The 17,018-nt window shown below is 38.3% G+C and overlaps 1 protein-coding gene across 20 annotated transcripts in view; it reads right to left on the bottom strand.

Moving 5' to 3' along the window:
• The window catches only part of LOC114651964 (sorbin and SH3 domain-containing protein 2-like), a 439,918-nt gene extending 425,852 nt beyond the window's left edge, over positions 1 to 14,066 (bottom strand). For 3 of the 20 annotated variants that reach the window (XM_051928408.1, XM_051928414.1, XM_051928409.1), the window contains exon 1: positions 13,173 to 14,065. The gene's annotated coding sequence lies outside the window, so the exon portion shown is untranslated. Of the gene's footprint in view, positions 1 to 13,172 lie in introns of all 20 variants that reach the window. The other 17 variants (XM_051928413.1, XM_051928411.1, XM_051928412.1 and 14 more) reach the window with 12 other exon arrangements.
• Between the last annotated feature and the right edge of the window lie 2,952 nt (positions 14,067 to 17,018).

Raw genomic sequence — 17,018 nt, 5'->3', positions numbered from 1 at the left:
TATATGAGCTTAAGAACTGAAAGCATATTGTACTGTACCTTGCTATCTAGTCAGTTAGGCTCCTTATCAATTTTAAAATACTTTCAAAGCCCTCCTAACCTTGATGTGTGTCTTCATTACACATTTTAATATGGTGAGGAAATATATGCATCTACTTTTGGTTCTAAGCCATCCCTTCGAAATGAAGTGTTAACCACCAAGCCTCTGATACTTCAACAATAATTAGAGCACGGTCACACAGTCTTTCCAAGGGTGCTCATTAGCATGTGAATTGTATTAATTACCACAGGTTTAACCAAAAACTGTATGGGAGTTCCATTTTTTATGAATTCATTAATGAGCCATATGCCATGCAAAATCTCAATAAGACTTGTTATTGCTACTCATACATATTATACCCTAAATATCGCTTAATTTCCTAGCCCATAATCATTCTCCGCCCTTTGGCAGAGGTGTCTCTATTTTGCAGAATAAATTTTAATAAAATAACAGTCTTAAACCTACTGCATTTAATTCAGGGTCTTCTAGTGGTTGTGGTGGTGCCAGGCATACAAGCCTCACATTGGGCCAACATGGAACTGATAATAAACCAGACATGCATGTCTTTGAGAATGGGGGAGGAAAACCAGATTACTCAGAGGAGAACCTATATTGGCCGAGGGAGAGTGTGGAGACTCAATGACAATGACCGGGCATTGAATTCACTGGATAAGTGAGACAGTAGTGCTACCCAGTGTGCTATTATGCTTCACTTGATATAATTTTTACCGAAAAACAATGTGACTGCATAATGCAGTGTTAAAAGAGAAAACATCTTCGATAAATTAAGGATGAAATAACCTAATTACCATGTACTACGGTAGTAACTCAGATGTGGATACTGAACTGATGAAGGCACCAGCACCATCTGGGTCACACCTGTACAATATGTCGTCTAGCAGCTAAAGAGCTGTATTTATAAATCTTAATGCAGGCTGAGAGTGAACTGGACAAGACAGAAAAATAAAAATGTAGATTTGAATTCAGGACAATTTATTTGGTTAGCTCAAATAATCAATTTTCTTGCCATATCCAATGACTCCGTAAATTATGACAGATTAAATAGTTCAACCATGTGATTGGAAAGTTCAGTTCAAACTTCTACTATTCCAGACAAATCAGACAACTTTTTCATTCTGATCAAATGAGCTTCATTCAAATGCATTTATCAGACAACATAATGCTACTGCATCCAGAAGCTCATATTTACTTCCAATATTGGACACAGAGGAGGTACCTGATAATTTGAACTAAACATACCTCTGATTTATGCTTAAAAACATGGGGCTTAATAATGGCTTTAATTACTCTGTAATTTGTATTTCCCCATCAGCATCCCTACCCTAAGAGGTTTGCACCTTTTTCAATACTCATTTTTGCTGTCTTGCTTGAGACTTAAAAAACAGACATTCACAAATCCAAATTCTGTAATAACAGTTACATGTTCTTTATAAAAATGCACTTTAAATAGATAACAAACGTAAGTTGTGCTAAGATTAATGAAGTTATTTGAATTATCAAAGATACCCAACAACACTGAAATGTGTAGTACTGAAACTAGTACTTCCACGTTCCATCTTGTTTCCAATCTCAATGGAAAATTTTTTGTTTTTTTGTGTTATTATTTCTGACAGGCTGATTTTTTTTCGGCTGTTTTTGTTGTTTAGAGCAGCAGCTACTACTACAAGCCTACTACTCTGATTGATGGTATCTGAGTTCTGGTAATTAAAATTGTTTACCCAGCACTGACATTGCTATCATCCATTCAAACATTTCCCAAGTCATATGTGAATGTCATCAGCAGGGATTTTTTTTCTTTTCACAAGAAATTCTGTTATTGAATATTGTTGAAATGTCATGTCCTTGTCTGCAATTTTCTTGTGCTGAACTATGAAATGTGATTGATGTAGATAACACCATTTTTCATTCAGTTATGAGATTATAGATGGAGCTACTAGTTGTGATACATTGCATTATAATATTGCTAGGTACTGTATTTCTGCAGTAATTTTCATATGATTGTAGTATTTCAGAACAAAGTATGACATTCTAGATGTAGCAAAGCTTTTCAATAATTCTTAATTCCTTTCAGGATATAAAAGAATACCTCCTACATCAACCACTGCTTCATTACACAAGCAAAGAAATTAATGAATCTATTATATTGTAAAACATTGCAGTCTCCTCTAAACTTAGAGCACTTTCTTTGAAAGCTCCATTTTTTAAGCTGTGGACAGAGTGAATGTGATTTTCTAAAAAGCTAAAGTTTTGTCTCATCTGTCCAAAGGACATTCTAGTCAAGAATTCAATAAAATGGTTCAGCCCTGAAAAATAATCATTCTGTCAATGTGACTTTTTTTTTGAGAATTAAGCAATAATCTATTAGTGTAATGAAACACTTAATTTTCCAGAAATAAAAAGACAGGTTTGTAATAACAATAATTTACCTTACATAAAATATTTTCTGTAATAAATAAATACTGATGCCTTACATTGATCAGGACGCAAACAAGAATCATTCATTTTCAGTCTTACCATGTAGTATCAAGGATGGCATTTTATTGCTTATACATTTGCTGACAGCCCAGCACTAAGCACTTAAAAATTTCATGTGGTTTCACTGTTTTAGATTTCACAGAAGTTTACTGTATATGCAAAAGGCCAATGTCTTGATTTTGTATAAAAAATGCGTTAACATTGTATGGTTTCTGTAACTGTTCCCTTTATGCTGATGTGACTTATCCCATACTTCCCAAATTATACATCATACTGATGGTGTAGTAACTAAAGCTTTGGAGCCTTTGTTGTAAATGCTTAATAACTTTGTAGAGGGCCTACTGGGTAAAGAAACTTCAACTCCCAGCAGTCCCTGCAGTGGCTCTGATTGGTCGTCTGCTGAGGGTGCAGGGGCTGCTGGGGACAAGGAGGATAACGCAAGATTTAAAAAGAGGCAAGTTCTACAGAGAAAAAAAAAGTCTTGTTGTTTTGTGTTTTGGGTTGGCTGTCTGTTTGCTTTCTAGTGTGGTGGCTTAGTGACCGGATTAAAGGGTACCATTACAGGGCGGATAAAAGCATCAAATTTGGGACAGTTCTTCCTTAAGTTCAATAGAGTTATTTTAGCCTAGGAGCCCTGATGGGATTGTACAATAAACAGTATAAAACACAAAATGAATTAATAGTCATGAAATGTCGCAAACACAACATTTGATCAGCCTCTTTTTGCCCTTGCCAAATTGGTACAGTGGAAATGGCCTGACACTCATTGTGAGAAAGTGCATGTGGTTATGCTTGGAGGCTTGCATACTGAAATGGCTCTGTGGAATACCTTGGGATATCTCCTTGAAGGCTCGGGCTGGACAACCGCACTCACCACAACTGAAGTAGTATCATCTGGCATGTCTGACTCGTTTCTGAAGGCTGCCCACCTAACTCGAACTAGGCATACTCATCAAGTCACTGTGCTTGCCCTGCAGAATCTTCAAAAGGAGGCTTTCATGCTTAGTACAGGCCCAAAAAATGATGAAGCAGCAGAGGCTTGGAGAATTGACATGCTGTCAAAAAGTCCAACTTTCATGTTCTGGGACATGATCACGAAATATGAAACCCTAATTCTAATTTTCATCAGGGGTCACAGAGAAAGAAATTTTCCATTGTATGTTGAAGTTTTGGAAGAACTAACCCCTCTGTTATTTGCGTTGGACCATGTAAATTATGCAAGATCAGGGACATGAAATCCTTGCCTGACTCAGTCAAAGATGAGTTTCAGAACAAGTCACACTGGGTTTTGTCAAAGGCATGTAACAAATTCTCTGTCATTCCATTTGACCAGGCACACAAGCAGATGAATATGATTGTGAAGGGTTCAGGTGGTGCAGTGGGAATCACAGAAAATCCAAATGCCTTCAGACGATGGATGATTTCAGGACCAGAATTTGCGAGACTGCAGAAGGAATTTGAGGAAGAATACCTCCATGATGATGATTCTGACAACAGTAAGAACTTGCTACACCATGAACAGGGTTTCTCAGTTCAGAAGACTTTCCATACACAGGTGACAAGACCTCTGTGAAGCTATGAGACAGATGAGCAATCCATTCTTGGTTGATTTCCCAGAACTAGTTACTCTTGATAGCCGTATCTGTACAGGTCAACTGGCGATTGACTCACTCCGCTGCCTGAAGAAGGGGCCTGAGTTGCCTCGAAAGCTTGCATATTGTAATCTTTTTAGTTAGCCAATAAAAGGTGCCATTTTGCTTAACTTTTCACTACATTCATAATGGCTAACACAGTACAACACCCTAGTACTACTGGTTACAAATACAAAATTTCATTTAAATAAACAATTTTCCTTCCATTATTCATGACAGAATGTAAATATATGTTTCCTGTAACATTGTAGTATACATGTAACTGACTGTTGTTACTCTGTTGATAGCTAATTTTCCTGTATTCACCAGAGTAAATGTGGGTAACTGTTTTGAATAAACCCAAACTGTAAAGTAACACACAGTGAAATCAGTTTTTGTATTATTAAAATTGTTAACATCAGTTGCAGAAATAAAAAAAACTAGATTTCACTTGTTATTTTAAATTCTTTTTTTCCCCATTTATATGCATTTCTGCCAGTCATTAGGGTAAAACTGTGGCTGCAAAGTGGTTAGTGCTGCTACCTCATAGACCCAGCATCCTGAGTTTGAATCCTAAGCCTGAGATACTGCTGGTGTTGAATTTCTATTCCCCTTATTTTTTCTCTGCATACTCTAGTTTTCATATCACACCCCCCAAAGAAATGCATGTTGGGTTAACTGTCATTTCTAAAATTGCCCCAAAGTAAATGTGGTTGACCTGCAGGATTATCTTCTGCCTTGTGTCCAACACTGCTCTGGCCCACTCTAACCCAGAAGTGGATTAATTTAAGAATGATACTTTTTATGTTCTTTGTTTCTCTTTAAAACAGCATTGTCCATGCTTTTAATTTCCATCCATTCTTTGATTTACTCTACCATCTTAATCGAATTTTAGAGTTAATAGGAGACTATTGCTGCAACAATTGGTGTAAGGTAGATGCCAACATTAAACAAGGCAATAGTCCACTTAGGGAAGGGGTCTTGGGGTATTATAGCAGGAAACCAGACAACTTGGACAAAACAAAACAAGGGACAATCGGCAAATTTCACTCGCAAAAAGTGACAGGGAGGGGTTACAAGTGAATCTCCTGAATCTATGTAACAGTCAATGTTACTAACCACAAAACACCACCAAACATACTAACCCGTACATAACTGTTTTAATACTGTACACAAAAGGGTCTAGAATTCAGTAGCAATAAACACCCACTTCTGCTAAGTGATTTCACTGCATTTTTCTTGGACAAGAAGCCATCATGTTCTGGTTTTGCAGCAAATGTTAATGAATCTGCTTTACTGCCTGTAGCCTGTAATAAATGACCAGTAATTAGAGTGCAGTAAAGCTCCTACTGTCTATATGCACAAGCTTTTAAAGAAAATGAATTTTAAAAAATTATTAACCATAGCCTTTAAAGAGCACATAAAAATAAAAACTCATTTCTCTAACTATGACAGTTATTGAGCTACTTTTTAGTCACTATGATTTTCACTATAATTTATCAGCTGAATTTGGGGAGGCTGTACCAGCAAGAAACTAAAATAAATCCAGTTGCTCCACTTAAACATGGAAAGGCCATTTGGTATAAGACTTTCTACAGCAGTGCTAATGTTTGTGGTATGCCATCTACTACACAGCATTTTGTTATGCACAAATTAATACAATGCAGTATTTTTTTCATTCCAACTGACACCACACCACAAATGTAACCACCATATCAGTGATTCTCTTACCTAAATGAAGTGTGAAAAAATACAAAAAAAACATAAATCCAGATAATGATCCTCAGTGTATCCAGGACATTTTGCTACCAAAATATTGCAATATAGCACTGATTTGTTCATCTATTTCTAACAGGCAAGTCCACTGAGTCTGCCGGGTTTTATTTTTCAAAGTATAGTACATATTTCACTGCTCCTATTTTCTAAATCTCTTCTGTGTTTCTTAGTATTTTTTGGCACATGTTTTGCTCTTGCTTAACTGGAAGACTCCTAGCCCACCTCTATTAAGTCAGTACGTAACTGATGTTATATACTATTTCAAATTAGGAAAAATCAAATTCTCACTTAAAGGATCTGTTCAAAACTTTTTTAAACTTGGCAGGACCTGATCAATAACATTTTAGAATAAGCATGTATACTGGGGAAAAGGATTCTTTTTCCTCTTTTCTACTCTTCAGGTTTTACTCTGTCTATTGGCCTTCCTTTCTTATGGGTGGGGGTTGAATTTAATTTAGTCTTGTTAAGTTTGACTTGATTAGATGGAATGTTACTTGCTTTTAATAAAATCAGTATTTTTTGTCACCATTCAAGGTAAGAGGGGTCACCGTGAGATTTTCATACAACAGTCATTTTTTTTATTTTTATCTAAAACTTCAATGATAAAATTCCATTTTTCATGCAAAACACGCAACTTGTCTAAAACTAACACCCAATTGCAATTGTACAGATTAATTTTTGTCATCTTACAAAAATTTGTAATAAAAGAAATAGGAGCAATGCAAAGAGAAAGGCATACTTTGATGGCATGTACTTCATACACTGATTGTCTGTAAAGAGTTCACTATAGGGCGGCACGGTGACGCAGTGGGTAGCGCTGCTGCCTCGCAGTTGGGAGACCTGGGGATCTGGGTTCGCTTCCCGGGTCCTCCCTGTGTGGAGTTTGCATGTTGTCTGCGTGGGTTTCCTCCGGGTACTCCGGTTTCCTCCCACAGTCCAAAGACATGCTGGTTAGGTGGATTGGCGATTCTAAATTGGCCCTAGTGTGTGCTTGGTGTGTGGGTGTGTTTGTGTGTGTCCTGCGGTGGGTTGGCACCCTGCCCGGGATTGGTTCCTGCCTTGTGCCCTGTGTTGGCTGGGATTGGCTCCAGCAGACTCCCGTGACCCTGTGTTCGGATTCAGCGGGTTGGAAAATGGATGGATGGATGGATGGAGTTCACTATAGTTTTGTATTGCTGTATAATGTCTACAGCCTTTGCAAAACAATAAATTAAATTAAATTTAAATTTAGAAATGAAAGGATGTAGTAAATTCTACTTACTTATGGTCAATAAATCAATGTACACTGAGTCTGTGTAAGAAAGGAGTGCAGTGGTGAGATTACTGAATGATCGATTTTTCTTGAAATGCACAAATTTGGCTTAGCTGTCATGACTTCATGAGGTATAAAACAAAGATATAAAAAAGAGCCCCTAAGCTACATAGCAGCCTGTCCAAAGTAACGTAGCAGGCATCATATTAAAGTACATCCATGCCCATCTTACAGAGTATGTTCTTTGACTGAATGCTTGCTATCCCTTACTGGGGCTAGTTAGTACCTTTTTAAGCATTGCCTCTGGATAGACCTGAGCAAAACACAACCCTCAACAGTAAAAGGTGCACTCAGAAAAAAAAAAACTATTTTTAATAACCATGGGACATTATTAAGCTGAGAAAATAGAATATAAAAAGAACAGAAAAATTAAATCTGGAAAAAGCCTAAAGATGATTCCTTAGCTTGTCTACCATGTTTAGGCTGTACCATTTGCCATTTGCTTCTCTTTGAGAACACTACTAACATTAAATTGACAAATATTTCAATTAAAAAAGTAATCCACAAACTGGAAAATCCAAATGTAAGGACCAGTGTTTTTTTAACTAAGTGCATCAGAAAACATCAGAAACAAGGTAGAAACACACACTGGATGGGCAGACAGTCCACCACAAGGTGCACTCCCTCATACCAGACCAATTCAGAGTAAATGCACATCCTACAGATGTGAGAATAAAAAGAGAATATAGAGAAAAATAAAAAAACCCCGTGCAGAAACAAGTAAAATCAGGTACCCCCTTAAAAATAAAGATGCCAGTGTGGTTCTACAGAGCGATGTCATAGGGGAACCATTTTTGGATCCCAAAAGACCCATCCACATGAGGGCTCCAGAAAGAACCTTTACTTATTTAGTTTTGTACCAGGCTTAGTACAGTGAATAATCATAATTAGATGGTAATAGAACTGTGAAATATCAATGGGTTGTGATTTTAAAAGGGTTCCTGCTGTATATAATAACAGAGGCTAAGTCCAGATTTTCTTAATATGTTGGTGTCCTGTTAGGTTGCCTTCCAAACATTAAAGAGTTTGGGTTTTTTCTACATATTAGGAAGTTTTTCAAAGCTTTTCAAGCAATAGCTCTACGAGAAACCACACAACATAGTAAAGAATCATATAGTGCCTTTAAAGAACCATTATTTTTAAGAGTGATTAGTCTGCTCAGAGATGTTGACAGGATGAGAAAGGGAAACTGATTCACTGGACCATATGAGGCAAAAATGCTCAGCACTGAGTTGACCACTTATGAAAAATCCATAACATAATTTGTGAAACGCACTCAGAACCACACTTGCTCATACCAGCCAATACAGAGCTGTTAATTAACTTAACAAATAGTGGTTACTAGAGCTGTGAGGCAGTAGCACTAATTACAGCACTACCATTGCCCTGGCCATATACATACACATATATTTTTTAATATACATTAACAACAACTCAGTATTGTTTTTTTAGTATATACTAACAACCACTTTATTAAGTATATCCATTCACTGCTGGGAAAGACCCTTTTTTGTGTCCAGAAAAACTTCACTATTTAAAGCATACATTCAGCACAGTGCTCGAGACATTCTTTGGGGATCGTGGTCTATGCTGGTGCTCACAGTTCTTGTAGATTTATCTTCCTCACATTCTTGTTCTAACTGATCCCAATGTGTTCCATTGCACTGAAATCAAGACACTATATAGGCCATATGAGTAAACTGAAATTGCCATAATGTCCATAGAATCGGCTTGAAATGGTGCATGATTTTTGACACAGTACACTATTTTGTTGAAAAAAAATCGATTTCAAAAAGAAAAGACCATTGTCATAAAAGCTAGACTGTGCCACATGGTCAGAATTATACTTTGGCATACAGTACTGTGGTATTCAGAGTATTCCCAACACCATTAAACCAAGACCACCAGTCTCTGTCACTGACACACAGCTGGGATGGATCCATGGATTCATGATCAGCATACCGAATTCAGACTGTACCATCTGCATATCACAGTAGACATCAAGATTTGTTGCTACAAGGCATCTTTTTCCAATCTTCAATCTTCATCTAAAACCCTGCGTCCAACAGATTCTGCATTCACATTTGTCCTTCCTTTTGAGTAATTCTGGCTATTCGCCTAAGGCTTCTTTCATTAGCAAGGTGTTTTTCACCCATAGAACTCCCATTCGTTTTTCACCCATAGAACTCCCATTCACTAGATTTTCTTTTGGTTTTGTTGATACAATATTATCTGAAAACTATTAAAAAAACTGTAGTGCATATAAATCATAGGAGGGTGCATGTGTGTGAAATGCTGGACCTACTGTATCTGGCACTAACAACCATGCCATGGCCAAAGTCACTTAGATCATGTGTCTTACCCATTCTAATGCTTAGTCAACCATCAACTAAACTGTTCGATCAAGTCTGGCTGCTGTATATACTGAATTGCAAGTACACAAATGGTGGTTTGGAGGTGTAGGCTACTTGTGTTAATAAGCAAGTGCACCTGCATAAGAGCCTACAAATATAGTCCCCTATTTTCCAGATCCACTTTATCCAGTTTTATACTCTCAGTGGACAGCACTGGGCACAATCTAGAAAACAAACTTGGACTCGCACAAATGCCCACACTCATTCACACTAGGCTGGTCTGGAGTATATGGTGTCACTAAGTTTGGTGTCACCATAAGCAGTAACCAGGGCTGGATTATGACACCCACAGGCCCCTTGGTGATTTGATAAGTAGAGCTTCTTAACAGAGAGTTGACCATACCGTTTAATGCAGAGCGGCAATTCTCAATATTAATGGTACACAGACACTCATTAAGTAGGGGGGTGCCACCCTTAGTGATTTTAGCCTGAAACACTTTAAAAATTTTGTATAAATTGTCATTTGGTTGTCAACACCTCTGATGGTGTCACCCAGTGTGGTCTGCACCCGCTTAGTGATGCCAATGTCTGGAGTCACCAATTAACCTAACATGCATATCTTTGAGATATGAGAGTAGAACCAGAGTACTCTTTGGAAATGCACACTGTTACAAAAGAAGTACACTTTTAAAAATATAGGTGCACTTCAGAGAAACCATTTTCAAAAGACCCATCTACATGAAGGTTTCACAAAGAACCTTTATTTATTTAGATCCGTAACAGGCTTTGAACAGTAAATAGCCATGAACAGATGGTAACAGATTTTTCAGGGTTCCTGATTTTAAAAGGACTCTTGTTGCGTACAATAACAAAGGCTAACTCCAGGTTTTCTTAATCTGTTAGTATCCTGCTAGGTATCCTACCACACATTAAAGATTTCAGTGTTTTGTTTTGTTTTTTTTTATGTTTGGAAGTTTTTCAAAGCACAAAGAACCAACAACATATGCAAAGAACCCTTCCTAGAATGAAATGGTGCTTTGTCAAGAGATGGTTCTACAAGGAACCACACAACCCAGTAAAGAACCATAAAATGAAATGTAATCCAAAGCTAAACCATGAAGATGGCAAAATATTAAAAAATCACCCAATACCTGCAATGTATGTTATCTGACAATAACCTTTTCTAATAATATGTTTGAGAGTGACAGAAGGACCTGAAATATTTAATTAATTTTGTAGTCTGTATGTTTTGTCAAATTCAGTGAACAATTTTCATAATATTCTGGTTCTGTCCACAATATTTAAAGATACGGATATTCAAGTCAATAGATATCAACAGCATTATTATTTTCTAAATGATAGACACTGTTAATAATTTCTTGCACTTTAAGCAGGACTCAGACATGTTATGTAGCCTACCCACAGTATACAGAAGAACACAAACATCAGTCAACAAAACCATTCTATAAGATCGCTAAATAGACAAAACATTTGCTAAGATATTAACAAAAATTAGCAATAAATTGTTGGATTCTCTAAATTACAGTCGCACTGATTAACTCCACTTTAATCTAGGTATTTACAGGGAGATGGCAATACAGAACAAAATAAAACGTTTATCTTTATACAAACATTACTACTACTATCATGTAGATTTTTAAAAAAGCAATTTCCTGCTTACCAAACAGTTATGAATTTTTAGTGTCTCACAAGTGGCCAAAAATGAAACTCGGTGGGTGTGACACTGACAAGTCAAAATCCTGTTATTTTATTTGATAGCTACATGGTCTGGAAAACAAACCGAGCAGCCTAATGGTTATAGAGTCCTGCACTGACCACTTTGTGGTCCTCAGGAAATCGTTTAATTTATTTTGCAGGTCTTTAAGAAAAAAAAAAATCTTCACCTCACTTAATTGAATACATCAAGTCTACCCAAGTAGGAATGAGTACAAAGAGGAGCGAACCCTATATGGGAATTTGGGCTGCGACAGTCTGTACGTACCTGTAAATGTTAAAACAATGACTTGTAAAGCAGCTTAACATAGCATTGTAGTAAGCAGGGTGTTAAACTGACTTGAATAAAACACTATATAACACCCACGAGCAAAAATATAGAACAATTATAAAAATATGTTTACATTTTTGCTTGATTATATTCACTTTTTGTTACTGCCGTTGTTATTTCTACAATTCTTTGCCTTTTGAATGGGAGTTGTTGACACCCCACCCCCGCTCTGCTTTCTCTTCACTGGGCAACAGCTGACTAGCCACATGGCATCAGGGCCTCACTGCCTTACAGTGCATATAAATATAAAAATGTATTTTTAAATCGTCACTCACTTTACTAAAAAGGAAAATAGAAGTGAAAAATGTAAGGGCACACTTTAAGGCAAATATTGACCTTGACTTTGGCTGACTGCTGAAAGCGATCAGCACACAGTTAGTTAATCCGCAGCATTGGGTCCTGTCATAGGCGTTGTATCGCACATAGATTAAAAAGGACAAATTAAGCACGGCTCACTTTGTCCTACTTACTTTGAGAATAAATAAATAATGGCACTGTGATCAGGGTTAGGACAAACAAAACGGCCTGCCTTATGTAGTTGCAATAAAGCGAGGGGTGGCTTGTAAAATCCGCACAAGGACGCAGTCCACTAGAGCGAGTGTTGTGCATTAGTCAGCAGGACACAGTCACTCCACTTATTAGCTACCGCCTTAGCTCTTATCAATACTTTTAATCACTTGAGTTACAATATAGAAATGCAGTCTGACGATATTGTGTTTAGCAGTACTCTGTGAAGCTTTTTCATTGTTGTGCTGTGCTCATAAAGGACGAAAAAAGTCTGCTCTGTACGATCTTGCGATCCACCTTAAAGGTGTCCATTTACATGTGCTCTATGATGTGATTTTTGTTGAGCTTGCTTCAGCGAGTAAGAATGAAAGCGCGGGCTTAATTTCTGTCCGTACTATTCACCTGCCCGCCGCCTACACCTCTAGTTTGGTAATCGCTTTCAATGAATTATTGTGAAGCAGAGAAGGCGCTCAAAGAAGATCAAAGGGCGTCGGAAGTCTTACTTAGCGTATGTCAGAATATTATCTGGTTAACACGATGAAAAAAGAAAATTCGAACGTTTCTCATAAAGCCAGCTCCTCGTGGAGCCGACAAGGTGCACCTGCGAACACATTTACCTCCTAAGAAAATGTTTTGCGGACGTGAACGACTTAATTCTTTTGTGGACGTTGTGGAGTTATTTCCAAGCGGTAGTCTTTAGCATGGAATTTACACTAAGCAAACTTAACAGCTATTTCTTAAGAGGAGACAAAGCCTCTCTGCACGCGATTAGCACCTGCCCTGCTTCCAAATGTTACTGTTTAAATAAACAATCCATCTTAGACTACCATAAAGTTGTCCTTATCGGTGGTCTAATTTTGTAGGCTCTTCAAATGAACTTTATGCAAAGTGATCTTATATGATTGCACCTGCCCGAGCTTCCATTTATTGTGATCCCGGAGTATTTTGCCATTACATCAGTAATCTGAACAGGCTGATTTAAATCCGCTTACCTGGCACGAGGCCGCCGATGCCCTCAGGTAAAACAACGCGGTAATGTAGGTGTCCAGAAACACAGGAGCGCCCACCTCTGGAGATGCCCACCGGAGTGAGAGCACGCACTGTGAGGGGTGCTCAGTGAACCAATGGCGTACTGTTCAGGTGCTCACCGTGCTGTTAAAACACCTTTCAGTTAAGATTGTCTAGAAGGAATGATACCAGTGCCGGCTGACACCCTACTCTTTGGGTGACTTGCTGTCTTTTACGGCGAGCTCCTAATCTGAAGAGGTAACATTGCTGCAAAGCCCCCCACTCTTGACAAGTCTGCCGATAGGAGATCTACAGCAGGACATTACCGTTTCTAATGCCAATCGCAGTCATTAAGTCCAAAGACATATCTTCACCGCTGTAATCCCACGCAAAAATGCTCCTTTTCTTCTCTTGCAAGCGAACGGTTTGTTTTATTCCAGTATGTAGCACGGCATAATGCCATTCTGCGCTCCCATAAGCAAAATGGCTGGTCCTTTCAATAGTGCTGCAGACAGCTCATTGGCTTTTCTGTAGCCATGGAAACATCCAAGAGTTCAATTTGTGCAGCAAGCATGGCCGATCATGTGCGGGTCACAGCGAAGAACAGCTTTCGGTCAAAGCGCCCATTGATCCGGCCTGAATTGTTTCCCTCTTTATCCTTAAGTCCCCTCTCCCATTTGCCCTTTATATTCCCGGCCGTCTGACTGTTACGCAGCGAAATGCGACCTGTTTGTTCTGAAAGTGACAGCTCCCGGAGCACAATGCAAATGTGTCAAATTCCGTCTGTGGAAAACCAATATTTGTTTCCTGATACACTTAGAATTCGCGTAGTACAAGAGAACCTGCAGCAGTACAACGATTCCGCAAACATTGACCTATTACACTGCGAGAAGCGGCGCTACAGGGTGCCGATCGCGTCACGTGTTTGCCGGATCGATTTTGGGGGTGTGCATCAAGTCTGGGGAGAGGTGAACAATCTGTCCTGTCTGCGAAGTAGCACAATAAGGCGCGATCGCTATAAGTTGCACAATGGAAAGGGTTCTATAAAAAGATAACATTGTCAGCCTGACTAAACCTAGCCGATTACCGGTAATCCTTAAACAATATCCCGTGTACTTGTAAATGGAATTTCCAAACTAATATATTACGGGCAGTACTAGCTGTTCTCCCTTCACAGGTACATGTATGTGCTTTACAAGTAAACGTAGTGTCACAGACGTTTTTATGTTATATTTTGCCGTTTAATTTTAATATTTTCAATACATTTTTCGCAAATGCATGCACAGTTGTTAGAAAAACCAAGTTTTAATTTTGCTTAACTAAATACGAATTCATATATAGGGTTGTGGGGGAGGGGCGTTGCACATCAATCTAAATCCCGTTAAGATCACCTGGCTCCCTATGAGTGAATGTGGGTTTATGCATAATCGTGTGCACTATGATAAGACTAGTGTTTTATTCAGGATTTCTTCCTGCATTGTGACTGATCCTGCCAGAAAAAGATTCAGCTCTCTGGATTAAATAATTTAAATTTTGCTGATAAAAATAATTAATGAATGAAAGAAAGAATTATAGGAGAAGACAGGTAGAAATATAAGAGTTTCTGTCTTTCCAGGGCTATTTGCTGCCTTCTGTCCAGTGCTTCTGGTGCTTCTGGCTTAGGCGTCAGCTACCCATTACTCTGAGTTTAAATTAAGTGGGTTAGAAAATCGATGTGCAACTTGATGATGATGTGTCATAGGTTGAACTGTGGTCAATCAGACCCTGAAGACATGGACTCTGGCATAGAATACTTTCAATATGCTATGTTTTAAAGAACCAGTATACAGTTTTTAAAGATGATGCAGCAGTTTGAAATACATTCAAAACAGTTAGTCCTCACACACGCTATGGCACTCTTCATTCAGTCAGTCATTTTCCAACCTGCTATATCCTAACACAGGGTCACAGGGGTCTGCTGGAGCCAATCTCAGCCAGCACATGGTGCAAGGCAGTAACAAACCCCGGGCAGGATGCCAGCCCACTGCAGGGCACACACACACCCACACCCACACACCAAGCACACAGTAGGGACAATTTAGGATTGTCAATGCACCTAACCTGCATGTCTTTGGACTGTGGGAGGAAACCGGAGCACCCGGAGGAAACCCACGCAGACACAGGGAGAACATACAAACTCCACGCAGGGAGAACCCGGGAAGCAAACCCAGGTCCCCTTACTGTGAGGCAGCCACCCCCTCTTCATTCATGTAATGCAATTTCTAGGCTGAAACAGTAATTGCCAGTATGTTCAATGTCGATAGTGATTACATACAGTAAAAAGGGTCTCACTGAGTAAAAGGTTTTTGAAAATGTTCTGATTAAACTGGTGGTGTGGTGAAATTCGTTTAATTGAGGAGGCTGAAGAAGATTGGTTGGAATTGTCTCTTTGTTGATTCTTGGTTAATGGTGGACATGTCACTTTCTCACTAATTCAATGAAGGAGGTGACCTTGATGATTTAAATAGGCTGTTTTAATTTGCAAGTGTTGATTTTGGGTGCACTCTGAGACAGTACATTATGTTTCTATGAAGTACAATTCTCGAATGCTTCTTATTTTAAAAACCAATCCATAAAGTTCAGTATAGTGCTGCCTCAAGCAAAGAGAAGCATAACAGCTGCCTATTGTTCTTTAATTCTAATTAATGCTTAATTATAAATCCAGCTGACCCTTAGAAAACCTATACTGTTCTCCAATCCTCATTATCCACTTTAGGGTCACAGGAACACTTTCTAAAAATTCATTTAATTCTATAGTCTGCACTCTGTATCAAAATTCTGCCATGCCAAAAAACTGGTGCACTAATGGCAAGGCAGGATGCCAGGCTATTGCAGGACCCAATCACATCTACACTCACACTCATCCAATTTAGGACAATCAGTTAACCTAACACACACAGATACATATTTGGGGATATTGGAGGAAAAGTAGAGTACCCAGGGGAAAACCCCACATAGATATGGAGAGAATGTGCACAATCTACGCAGACAATGAGTAGGAGCAAAACTGGAACACAGGAAGACGGATCACTGCACCACCAATAATTTATCCTGCAAAAACATTTTCATGATTGGAAGCCTGTTGCTCACTCTTCCACTGGTGCAATTTTATTGATAATAAATCATTTGCGACCAAACCAATCAGCTCCCTTCAATAAAATAGGGATGACGCAGTACCCTCAGCACTTCCTCCACACACAAGTAGATTCAAAAAAGAAGTTAGGCTACAGAAATGCTGAGTTAAATTGTTAGCAAAATTAATTGGTCTTTTTTGTATTATCAGCTTTAATGTGCTGGCTTCAAGAATAACAATAGGCATTGAGGGACGAAAACAACAATAACATTCATTTAGAAGAGTGACTGATGCATTGTCACTTTCACTGCCACCAAAAATGACAAACTTATTCTTGTACCACAATTAAAACCTACTGCACAGATCTGCCTATGTAATCAAGAAGCTGTGAATCAAGGAGAGTAGCCTTGTCCTCATTTGTAGGATGTGCCATGTCTTATCATTTTTATTGCATAACTCATTATTAATCATCTTTCTTGATGAAAATGACAACATACACATAAAAATTCACACTGCATGAAACATGTGAGAAGAACTTTTGATGCATAAATATGTTCCAGTTTTATTCAATGATATCGCTTGCAGTATAAAAATATTCTGAAATGCTAATTTAAAAAATCAACAAAAAAGAAGTAAAGCATTGCATTTGTTGACATGCTGTGTTACTCTGCTAGCCTATATAAAGTTTAACTGAGGCTGTTAATATGCACTAACCAAT

Source organism: Erpetoichthys calabaricus, chromosome 5 (assembly GCF_900747795.2).
Source record: "Erpetoichthys calabaricus chromosome 5, fErpCal1.3, whole genome shotgun sequence".
Taxonomy (NCBI): Eukaryota; Metazoa; Chordata; class Cladistia; order Polypteriformes; family Polypteridae; genus Erpetoichthys; species Erpetoichthys calabaricus.
Note: the sequence above shows the minus strand (reverse complement) of the source record. Positions and strands in the feature narration are given on the sequence as shown.